The 12,737-nt window shown below is 39.5% G+C and overlaps 1 long non-coding RNA gene across 2 annotated transcripts in view; it reads left to right on the top strand.

Annotated features, from left to right (window-relative positions):
• LOC121913030 overlaps nucleotides 1-12,737 on the top strand; it is a 91,502-nt gene that overhangs the window by 20,392 nt on the left and 58,373 nt on the right. For both annotated transcript variants that reach the window (XR_006100197.1, XR_006100198.1), the window contains exons 4-5: nucleotides 310-448; nucleotides 556-665. This is a non-coding gene — a long non-coding RNA (uncharacterized LOC121913030). The remainder of the gene's footprint in view (nucleotides 1-309; nucleotides 449-555; nucleotides 666-12,737) is intronic.

Genomic DNA, 12,737 nt, shown 5'->3' with positions numbered 1-12,737 from the left:
TAATTTAGTTTATGACCAAATACCTAAAAAACTAATGACATTCTTATCAGCCGTAGCTATACTTTGTGTTTAGTTCTATTTAGTGAATGTTAGTATGCTAGCACGCTATGATAAGATGGTGAACATTATACCTGCTAAACATGTGAGAATTTACATTGTTAGCATGTTAGCATTCTAATATTAGGATTAAGCTTACTAAATACTTACTAACTAAATACTAGATACTTAAAATAGTTAATAAATAATTAATACTTAAAATACCACTATATTGGTCATACAAGCGACAGTCTTTCTCTCTCTCTTCCTCAGGCTAAGGTGGAAAAACTGGCCTAACCTCAAAGTCGAGGGTGTCCTGTCACACAGCACAACATGGAGAAAAGGTCTGATCAGGTTTCACACAGGGAACCCTGCTGCACCACAGGGTTGGTGCTGCCATCTTAGAGCAGAGGTGTGTTGCCAAGGCCTGGGTTGGCAGATAGAGTGCTGCCCTGAGTATACAGAGTTGTTGCTGTGTTGTTTTTTTGCTGTTGACGCCCATCTCATTTCTTGTTTCAGGCAAACCCTGAAAGTTGACAGCATGGGCGCATGAACCTGCAAATGATATCTACAGGGGTTTGGGCTGGAATATTGTCAATCAGAATGAGAAGGAGAGCATGGGATGTTGTGTGAGTATGTATTTTCACAGTACACATCTTCATGTCTGTGCTTGTGTGTCTTGATATATTTTATGTATAGGGTGTATACATATTTTCAGTGATTTTACTTGTGTATGTTGATATATGCAGTATATATTGGGTATATGTGTCTGTCACAGTGAAAAATTGTGTGGACACTATCCTGTTTTGACATTCCTCACTGCAGGATTTACTTGCCCAAGTAAAACATTTATATAAATCCTCTCAACGAGGAGCCCGAGAGAGTCGAAGCAAGAAAGAGGAATGGGAGAGGGAGAGCATGGGCATACTGACCTGCAATAAACTGTTGCCTCCTGTTGAGTTTTCATTTCATGGTTAAATGTGGAGTTAATGGCTGGTCTTACATGGTGGTGACTTCAGTGTCTCTGCATCAAGCCCGCATTAGTCCCTGTAGCTTAAAACTTACTGCCTTCTCCAAGTGGCAGAGCAAACAGCAGCTTTCTTGTGTTTAGATTAAGTTTAGTACACTAACTATACAATGAACAATATAAGAGATAACTTCCTTTAAACTTCAACATTAGTTTTGTATTTAATATAATACCAGAAATAAAAACTATAACTATAACTAACTATAACATCCTCTGGGACACTTTGTAATGCTTTGCGAACATCAACGATCTTTAATCTTGCTAAAAGTTTGTGGGTTTCATAGCTCACTTTTAATTGCAATAGTAGAGGAGAAAATGCTGAAATGACATATCTGTGCTATGTAAAAAGAGAAACATGGTAAATGAGTAAACAAAGATGATGCAAAAGAAAATATTGAAAGCGAGGGGATCCCTTTAAAAGTTTATAAACTACATGGCTCAACTTATACTTTAGAAACATGATCTTTGAATTAGAATGAATACTGTATCCATGTTTTACATTTGAATACAGAGCACCATCAGGTTTGTAGATTTTAGAAGTCTGCATGGCATGAAAGTGAGACCTGAACCTGGCTTGTGTTCCTCAAAGAGACAGATGCTTGATTTGGAGTGACAGAGAGGGCTTCTTGCAAATAAAAAAAATAATTAAGCTCCTATTATCTCATATATACCACATAAGTAGCTTTTAAATTGGCCAGAAAGCCATTCCTCTTTTCTTTTTCCAGTGTCTCATAAACCATCTGCTTTACCTGCTCATCAATATCAAGCTCCTCTTTACATTTTCCCAATATGGCAACTCAGAACTTCTTTCCCATATGAACTGTACAGTCGAAACCATTAAAATCCAGAACAATATGTACAGACAGGATCACTGGTCATTCAAGGACAGGATGTTCTAACAATGAAAATCACTGGGGATTTTGAGAAGCTCCCCTTTAGCAAGTTTTTGCTTAGTTTCATCTATTATTGATCATTTGCTTGCCAGTTTAATGCAACACATCACTCCTGCTTCCTGTCTTCCTGCCTTACATTATAGTTCTTTCTTGAACCATATGACACACGCAGATGCAGACAAACCTGACAAGAGCCTGGGGCTGTATGCAACAAAATGGTCTGAACACAACCTGAAATCAGATACCTTGCATGGACATGTTGAGTAGCAGAAATCTATTCCCCATCATTTGCACAAATCCAATTAAAACACATAGTCCACTCTCGTCACATTTCTCTTCTTTTATATATATTTTATATATTCTTTTATCCACCAATGTTAAAGGGAATACTTGGTAAGCTCCCCACTGTGACTCCCCTGATCACTCAGCACACACTGTAGTCACCCCTAGGTAGAGCGGATGTGTCTGCTTTTTAAAAGTAACCTAAAAGATTTATTCCAGTGATTTTCATCAGTGAAGAGTGTAGCAGTTTGGCATGAAAATGAGCAGTGAGATTGCAGCTAGCACATGGTTTTTGAGCAGAAATGTGCATTATGGATACATCTGACTTTGGGGAAAGGGAATTGTAGAGTTCCACATCTGGAAAGTACACACATAAACAAAGGCAGTAAAGAAAAAAGAAGAAAACAATGTGATAAGGGTATGGACAGAGGCAGTGAGAGCCAGGGGCAAGAAAAAGGTTAATATGACAAATAATTGGAGAAAGGTACAGCCACAGGCAGTGTTAATAAATTGAATCAGTGCTGGGTGTGAAGACTGCTGGTTAGATTAAAGGTAGTATGAGGAGTTTTAAATTGGTTGCCAAATATCCAGTGCTAAATCTGAAAGGACAGTAGGTATCTAGAGCAAATCATCTCAACAAGGACTCAGGCTTCTATTGTACCTATAGTTCCATTTCTTTCCCAACACGAAGAGAACACTCCCCAGAATATGAGAGGACAGGATCCTGAATTAGACATGGAGAATTAATAATTAATGGGGCCACCGTCGCACACAGACACACATTCCCAAGCACACTCAGACACTCATACACGGTATCTGAGCAAGTATTAAGGATCTGCATCCTAAAGGTCAAGAGGGAGTTAAAGTTTTCTCCTTGTCAGTTACTTATGGTCAAATTAAATATTGAGCTTCTCAGAGGGAGAGGGCTTGATATTCAGTTTATTGTGGTAGGGACTGAATTGGCCACTCAAAAAGAAATGACGAAACCACCGGAAAAAATCCTTTCTGCATGATGACTATGATTAAGAGACCCACATATAAAATCTATTTGAACATTTAAAATCGCCAACGAGGTACATTAGAGAGCTGAAAATAAAATAAGCACATGAAAAGGTCAAATATGTTTTAAATGTGGAGCCTCGGCACAGACCATTCCAGCGTATGACGAATGCCACTCCAAGACCTCAGGTTTATTCGTCATACGGATCATAAATCCCTCCACATGGTCAGTGTGTGTTTGGAGTGGGTGTGATTTAGTTGGCCATGGTTTACCCAGCTCTGCATATAATAACTTGCCTTAAAGAGCTTTAAGTAGACCAGAGAAATCCAGAGAGAGAAGCCCCTGTCTCTCATCCTTGTCATCTCAGCCGGGACGAGGTGTGACTGATTGTGCAGACTTGATCGACTACTTTGCATGACGTACAATCAGATAAAATGGCCATCACTTGGGCTCTATCACGCCATAAATCACCGCTGAGATATGGAGGAATATGTATTCTCTTTCTCCATAAATCATGGTTATCCCTCATCTAAGAGTCAATTATCTAACGCGCAACAAATGGCTTGGCAATAACCTTGAAGATAGGGGATACATGCAGGGAGGCCAGCTTGCGGGTTGTTGAATGTTTTTGTCTCCACTGGCCACAACTCTTCACAATTTAAAAGTTGTTTGTGCATGGATTTATGGATTTAAAACATTTTTTAAAGTTTTATTTGATATAGCCTATTAGAGTCTGATGATTTATTTATTTCGCCTGGGTGACGAATTTGTGTCAGTTTTGATGAGTAAATGGATGCTATTTTATCTTAAAGTTCTTGTAATGATCGCACAGTATTTTTATTTTCTCACAAGGCGATGGGATTTAGTAAAAGGGCAACTTACATTACATGAAGGCTTCAGTGATCAAAAGCCACCCTTGGACGTTTTACTGCTGATCTGTACTTCAAAGACAAACACATTTTCTTTTGTAATTCAGCCCCATCTCTTGTTAGTGCAGCGCAGAAAAGAAACAAGACATATCACAGTGTATATTCTATTTCGATGTCTTGGTGATCCTTATAATTGCAAACATATGAAAGGGGTCACAGGAAAAGAAATTGCCTTTGTTCTGTTACACCACATTTGTTTCATTTCAACTTCACAGCATATGTATGTTACAAGTCCACTGACAGTCCCTGGCAATAATTGGATGCTTCAGGCTGAGGAACTTCACACAGGCAGAGACCTAACGTAACAAGCTCTGGTGCAAAAAACACAAAGTCAACAGAGATAGCAGGAGTTGCCCCCATGCAATTATTGTACTCCAGCCATAAATATTTAGTTGCCTAGAGAGTGTTCAGTGCAAAGACAAGCTTTCCTATCTCTGTGTATTAATAGTAGTTTATTTGATGTGATATTTAAATATATTCAGATTTTAGTTTAAACTTGCATTAGTATTTGCTTTGTAGGATATCTTTAAGAGTTCCAGTTTCAGCCTTTGGCAAAAATAGATAAATAAAGCCAAAACAGAACAGTAATGTATCATACTGTATAACTTTAAACATTTGAGGTTACACTGTAAAACACTTGCAAGAATGCATACTGTAGCATGCAGCAGATCTACCAGATGCCATCAGCATGTACTGAGATCAGCTGACAATTTTCCCATATTGTAATAGATTTTTTTTTTTCACCATTTAAACACACAAATAAAGGCTTTAAAGATGTAATGCCCATATGCCCATTTGGCTTTCCCAACACTACTATGGGAGTAGAGGATAAATGAGGTTTAACAATAGTCTACTACAGGTCAGAAGAAGACCTTGGAGTACGTCACCTCAGCAAGTGCGTATTCTCACTGAGATGCAATAGGTTAGAAGACTGTCTGTATTCTTCCTTATGGGTGTGAAATACCTGCCTTTCATTCGATTTTCCTTTTAAGCCCTCCTTTTCTCTCTCTCTTACTCTCTCTCTGTCTTCCTGCACCCATTTCCACATTTCTCTCCACTGCTTCTGGTAAATGGGCCTGTGCACAAGAAATTCTCCTTCTCCCAAGACAGGTTTACTCTCCAGATAAAATCTCACTGCCCGTCGCTGGGTGCTGACCTCTTCTTTGCCATAGGGGATGTTTATCAGTGATTGTATGGCACTGAGGTCACTCTCTTCCTATCTCTACCCCTCCTCCATTCTCTCTACATCTACTGTAAATTGAAAAGAGATTTTCACAGCCCGGTTATTGTTGTAAACTACCAATTGATGTCAGTGACCCTTGAGTCAATTAGGAAACCTTGCAATTACTGGTGTTCTTCCTGGTGTTTTACAACTGGGAATACATGTGATAGTAAATACATAGGCAAATTACACACACAGACTGATTTGCAGAACAACACACGAGTGTGTGAAATAGACTGGTGTGCGCAAGAGGGGGTGTTACAGATGGATGGTGGCCAGCTTGAGAGAAGACTGAGAGAAGGTGGGAAGTAGAAGAGAGAAGTAGTAGGGTAGATGTGTTGTGCATCAGTGAGGTGGGAAATTGTGAGAGCTGCACAGATGGCATGCTCTCACCTTCATCAAGCTCCCCCTCCATCAGTCTTCTTTGCCCTGGCACTGATGCCATGTGACTTGACCTACTGAGTGTGCCCTTCATGTGAGCATCTATAGTTGTTTTTACCAGTTTTTGTTCTAAACATCTGCATGTACTATGTCTCTCCAGGTAAAATTGGTGCACAGGAGCTGATGTGTTTTATGTTTGGAACCATAGACTGTAAAAAAAAAAAAAAAAGGAACATAGACACTGTGATGTTACCCATTGGTTTGTAGACTCCAGTTTTATAGCCTCGAGTTTGCAGTGTGACCACTGCCAGCTTGGAATTTTGGAGCCAGAAGTATTTGGATGAGAGGGTGAAGCTGACCCTAACACTAGCTGCTAGCTGCTAGCTTGGTTAGCACAGTGCATTACAGTCTGTGGTTAACTGTGATAATGCTAATGCTAATTTTAATAATAATTTAATACAATCATTAGCAAAAAACAGACTTAAAACCATTCAAACAAAATGTATTTATCAGAAATACATTTTGACTCCATGTACATGCATAAAGGTACTGTCCTGTTGTCAAAGTGGTTATATTGCTTGTAATTGAGTAAAACGTAATTTCGCCTACATTGTTTGCTTGAATATATCTGTTGGTGTTTTGGCTGCTGGAGTCATTATGTGCTTACTACACACAGACACTCAGCACCATGGACAGATCCCTCCAGGCTTTGAAAAGCTTTAAAAAGTAACTTGATGAGGAATACTGTATGTAGGCAATGCTGTTATCCTCTAGATAGGAGAGATGTGTACATCATGTACTTGATACATGTAGTGATACACCATTTTTAAAATGTACTTCAAATCTAAAAAGTTAACTTTGCTTGTAAAGCAGCAGTAGCACAGATTCATGTCACACTTTATACCTTTTTAGAGGGCCTGGACCTCTCACTTTTTTTCATGCTAAACCATAGTTCCTCAGGGGTCTGAAAAACCACAAATAATTCTACTGACAGTTCCCTCCATTAGCCTTATTTTGCATATATATATATGCTCATACCTTATGTATGCCTTGTACTCCTTCTATTCAGTTCGCACTTCTTTGTTTTTTGCTATGATTAAATTTACTTTTAATTTATTTTGTTAAAAAGGGCACATGTAGCATGACCACCTTGCCTGATGCACCAAAAGAGAAGGTGAATGTAATTGATTACATCTTAAATAAGTAACTGACTGAATTGGAATGATAGTGACATCATTTTTCATTGTCTTTTCTTTAATTCTATAAACCTCTGGATTCTCTCGCTTACATTTATATCAGTGGTAAAATCCATAGAGTTCTGACCTAGAGAAACCCACACCCCGGTCTTCCCTCCTGTCTTAACATTCAGCCACTCACAGTAGACACTATCTTCAATGTATCTACAATGCAGAGCAAGCCATAGATTGGCCCACCTCACTCTCTCTCCTCTCCTTTTTTCACTCTCTCTGTCTCCCCTGGAGAAGAACAGATGCGTAGGCAGCACTAAAGCAGCAGCTGATTGTGTTTGTGATGTTTATCGCTCCCACAGCTGTGGAAGATTTACAGTAAATATCTCTTTTATTGCTCACACTGGGCTCTGCATTTACACTGGCGCACCAGTTCTCCTCCCATATACCTTTGGCCACCCACGGTCGACTAGAGGCCCGTAACTCCACTTGTTCCTTCTGCCATATGCAGATGCTGACTTTAAACAAGGCCTCCCTCATGTCTATCATGTCATTAATCGCAGGATTTTACACTGACTCTTAAAGTCCTGTTCAGATAAAATGTACAGCTACTATATTTTCTATTATAGTTACTGCTGGGCACTGCTGTGCACTACCCAGCAGAAATATAGTAGCCTTTTATTAGTTTTTGTCCCCATGCAAACAAATTTTGAGATAAAAAATCAGGGAAAGCATTAAATGATCATAGTTATTCTTCACTGTGATTGTTAAAGTGGCTATAATCAATATTTTTCTATAATAATGTATAAAATGATGTGTGTGTGTAATATGAGAGGTGCTGCTCATAGTGATGACTCTACAGAGAATTATCAGCGACTCTGCAGCTCTTTTTGGCTTTACAGAACTGGAGTTTCAGCTCATCGCTTAGCTGTCCGGCTGCAGCGTTACTGTTTTGGCTCTCATAGTGTAGTTTTAGGCTGCAACAAGCAGCAAAAAAGCTCTGAAAACCCATTATACACTACCTGGTCAATACCAAACAACAAACAGACAAAGTTAGTGACTAGCTGGTGAACACAGTGGTACATTTAACAGCTAAAGAGTCATATATTTTCCTCAGGAGATAGTAGAGACAAAAAACAGAGCTAAAGGAGAAAAAACACAACTCCAAATGAATGATAATGTTGCCCCTTGACTGATAGATGTGTAAATAAGAAACAGCTTGCCATATCAACTTATCTTCTGTTTTAGCCCACATTTGTCCACATCCATCAATAATGACATGCATTTGAAAAATCTTTTTAGGACTGCATGATATGAAGAAAATCTGTGACGTGCGATAACATTGTTCAGTATTGTGATGACTTGCGATAAATAAACAAATATTGAAGTGTGCATGTTAGCTTTACAACTCCTGTGTCCTACTGCTTGAATAGATACACTGCTAACATACTGTAGAACCCAAACATTGAATAGCCCACTGACCAAAGAAATTAAATAAATGATTTGAAACATGGTTTTATTGAACAAATTGCACATGGATGCCCAACCAATTAAACAAAACATTAATTTAAATAAGGCATTATGACTGTAAGAAATTAAAGTTTAATTTCCCTTGCTCCTTTTAAAATAATTTATTCTAAACTCAACAAAAACATCTTTTACCATACAGAGCTGAAACAAAAATATATCTGGGGGAAAACAACTTAATTGAATAAATATGAATTAAACATGGCAATTTAAATAACTCTGCCGAACAAGGTGCAGAGATCTATAGTACGAGGAGGGAAACTAAAATAGAGTAGGGCGACTAAATCAAGAGAAAATTAGATAAAATCAGGAGAAAAAAAAAATCTACCCCTTTGGACACAAATGTCAAAAATCGATTTTTTAAATGTGAGTTAATAATGTGATGTTGATGGAACAAAAAAGCCAGAACTCAACTGCAACTCAACATTCTACAGCGTGCACATGCTAGAGTTCATCTTTAAAAAAGGCGGCGGTTGCAAGCAGGTTTTAAACAATTACCTTTGCAAGATGAATGTGAAGTATACTGTGAACTTTCTATGCTGTCACACAGAGACTAACGTTAGCGGAGCGGAGCAGCGATCAGCAGTAACAAACGAGACCGGCTGACCAACACACACTGCAGCATCAAACAACCCAAACCAACTCTGAGGTGAAGAAAATAACTTGGTGCTCAGTCCGTTTCACCTCAAAAACCCTGTGCTCGCTCAGTGTGTTGGACAGCGATGGCTTTCCCCAGAGCTGACGGTGCAGCAGAGAGGCTGCTCTCCACTATTGGAGATGTTAATAACAGAGTGGAGCACTCTTTCACCTGCATGGTGCATGTAAGTGCAATTATTTTTCTTATTCATTGCGCTTCAGGCAGTCTTTTGTGATGTGTTTATTGCGCATGTTCATATCGCGTTGACGATGAAAACGCACATTATTTTTTGTATTTAGGGGAGGAGTGAACTTTAACCACAGTTTTCACATATAATTTACATCCTTCTTTCAGCTGCGGCTTTTCTAATGCTAGTCTGACAAATGCGTAAGACTGGTGAACATAAGGATGCTGATGAAAAAGTTATCAAGGCTTGAGTATGTAGGGCAAGTGGTCTCATTTAGAATACAGGTGTACAAGATTTTTAATTTCTTATTAGAATGTGGATGTGTACATACTCATTGCTCTTCTATATTTGAAAGTCTTACAGAGTAAGTAAGGACATATGTTTTGAACTCATCTTGAATCTCATAGATCAGCCAATGCAGTATATGCAATGCAATACAATTTGTATGTATGAGTAATAGTAATAATAGTAATAATAATATATAGTAATAATAGAGTATGAATGATGCCCATTCTTTGTGTGATATTGAAATTCTCTTTGTCCCTGGAATGTTAATATACATGTATCTACCAGTTATTGAAATACACTTATCTTATAATGATATCTGGGAAAGTGGAGCGATTTAGGATTATATAGTGAAATCAAGGTGCTCATCTTCCTCTTGGCGTCTGCTCAAGATAGATTTCTTTTTGTGGATCACCCATGTTTTCATTTCATGGTGGTGGCCACACTTCCATTTCACCATTACCCTCTCAGCCAGTCAGTTATCATACCTGGTCGAGCACAGGGGGGGAGGAATTGGTGGGTGGGGGGAGTTGAGTGTTCACATAAAGGTGAATGATACGGAAACTATCCGTCCCGAGTGGAAGAGAAATGGTGGGATTTGTTGATGGAGAAAAGGATGTAAGGTGATGGAGGGGTGATGGAGGGATGAAGTGATAAAAGAATGCAAGTTGGAAGAAGGGGGATGTGATGGAATAGTGGCCTCCTGGAGTCCAGGTCAACAGCTGAACTCTAAAAGCACCCATTTGATCATGACATGTCAAGGATGTGAGTAGAGAGAGAGCGAGGGAAGGGGAGCCGAGGAGAAAGATGGCACAACAGGCAGAAAAAATGCTCATCGTTTGGCACCAGATTGAGTGATCTGTTTCGGGAACTGGTGAGCACATATGTGTGTGTGTGTGTGTGTGTGTCTTACCTCCATTTCATGCACTGTCTCGCACCCATCACTCCTTATGGGTAGGTGGTGTATTGCTTAGCCCATGGATTTGACGGACGGCACATCAGTGAGCCGCATCGATCTGGGAGGTTTGGTGGGAGATATGTAGGGGGGGGGAGTTGGAGTTTGGTTGTCACAGACAGAGAGATGGAGGATAGTATCAGGCATGCAATCTCACAGCCAGGGACCCCGGCGTGGAGGGATAGGTCGGGGCCATCCATCTCTCTGCATTACTCTCAGCCGCAAGGACATTAAGCCAGAGGGATAAGGGTCTGTCTGGGGGTGTTTAGAGCTACGCCTGGTTATCTCTCTGCGGGGACCACAAGGCTAGAAGCCAGTGTTACACCCAGGCAGATGGGCACTTTCTCTACTTTGAAGTCTGTCAAAGTATAGAAGGCGGTGAGGGCGAGTGCAAGGCTACAAGGCTTTTACAGGCTTTTCTCAGTTGCTGTGTACTCTCTTGTCCCCACTTTTATGCTCAAATAATTCAAATGTATTTAAGATCAAGTCTTATTTTATGTTCTTAAGAGAAAGTATAACAAATCACTGAACTATGAAGTAATGTTATCATACTGTATTCTAACATGTATGTAGCCTTAAGTTGTAGTTGCTATTTCCCCCCCAATAAAATATGTTCTACTGTATTGTAAAGCTCAATAGTTCTGGTTTTTCACAAACAGGATTGACTCTGAGGCTTGTCTGTGGGAAACAGCCTTGTAACTAATGAGTCCTTCAAATGCTTTTGCTGGTGACAGAAAAGTGTGATGAATCAAAATCAGGTTTTTTTATTCAGGTTTACAGACATTTACCGACTCATCTCGGCACCGAGGTTTAGTTCAATGTAAAGTGTAATTTTATATGTAGGAGAAAAATCATATGACCTCTTTCTTACAATTCCCATTTGCAGTTTAAAATAAAAAACACAGCTGCAGACATGTAGCATTTCCCAGCAAACATAAAGACTGTGCAAACAAACAGGTAAGCAAGAAAGACATGTGTGCTGTCTCTTTCACAAATGAGTCCGAGGCCAGCCTGGTGTGATAAGAGAGAGATAAAAATTGCTGATGGGGCCTTGAGGACCGTCTAAATGAGACAGGGATACGAGCACGATATGTAGTGCTTTTCACTCTGAGAGCCTGCCTGCTGGCCCTCAATGCTTGACTGGACACTCCCCTGATACCATGATGTGGAACTCCTCGATCAATATTTCATGATATCGGGCTTGGTCACTACTGATTAGCAGCATATACACACACAAACGAATGCATACACTGTACTAGCACCTGCAAACACATCCACAAATGCGTGTGCACCCAAGAAAAAGGCTAACTTGAAGACAAGATCCTTTAATAATAACTTTTAGAGCTGCAATGATTAGTCGGCTAATTGATTAGTTGCCAACTATTTGATAATCCATTAATCATTCTGAGTCATTATTAAGAAGAAATTTTCCAAATTATCTGATTCTAGCTTCTCAAATTAGACATTTTCTGATTTCTTTACTCCTATATGACAATAAACTGAATATTTTTGGGTTGTGGACTGTTGGTCGAGACAAAACAAGACATTTGAGGATGTCATCTTGAGCTTTGGAAAACAGTAATCGACATTTTTCACCATTTTCATACATTTTATTAATCGAGAAGATCAATAAGGGGGGGCTTTACAGTCTGTACAGCAATACAACATCCTCTGTCCTTAGACCCTCAGTTCAAATAAGGAAAAACTCCCTAAAAAACCCTTTAACTGGGAAAAAAATGGAAGAAACTTCAGGAAGAGCAACAGAGGAGGGTTCCCTCTCCCAGGACAGACAGATGTACAATAGATGTTATGTGTACACAATAGAACAAAAATGATAGAATACGCCACTGAACAAGATAACAAAATTATAATGGATTTATAACATATATGAAGAATGTGATGAAGAGGATGCCGAGCAGCCTCCAGGTGCCACCAGAACAAAATAGGACCTGAGCCACGTGAACTCCATCACCATGGAGACCTGGCAGGAGGACAGACCACACATGCACTCAGGGGAGACTCACATCAAACCATTCACATACACGGGAGAAAAGACAAGAAAAGATATTATTCACACAGCAGAGAGAAGGATAAAGACATCATTCAGAGACAGAGACCTGAGGTGAAGCTTAACTCCTCCAGGATGAGGAACCAGATCCAAAACCTCAGGAAATGGCACTGACAGCCAA

The sequence above is a fragment of the Thunnus maccoyii genome, chromosome 15, assembly GCF_910596095.1.
Source record: "Thunnus maccoyii chromosome 15, fThuMac1.1, whole genome shotgun sequence".
NCBI classification, from domain to species: Eukaryota; Metazoa; Chordata; class Actinopteri; order Scombriformes; family Scombridae; genus Thunnus; species Thunnus maccoyii.
The sequence above is the reverse complement of the archived record's forward strand: the minus strand, read 5'-3'. Positions and strand labels throughout refer to the sequence as shown.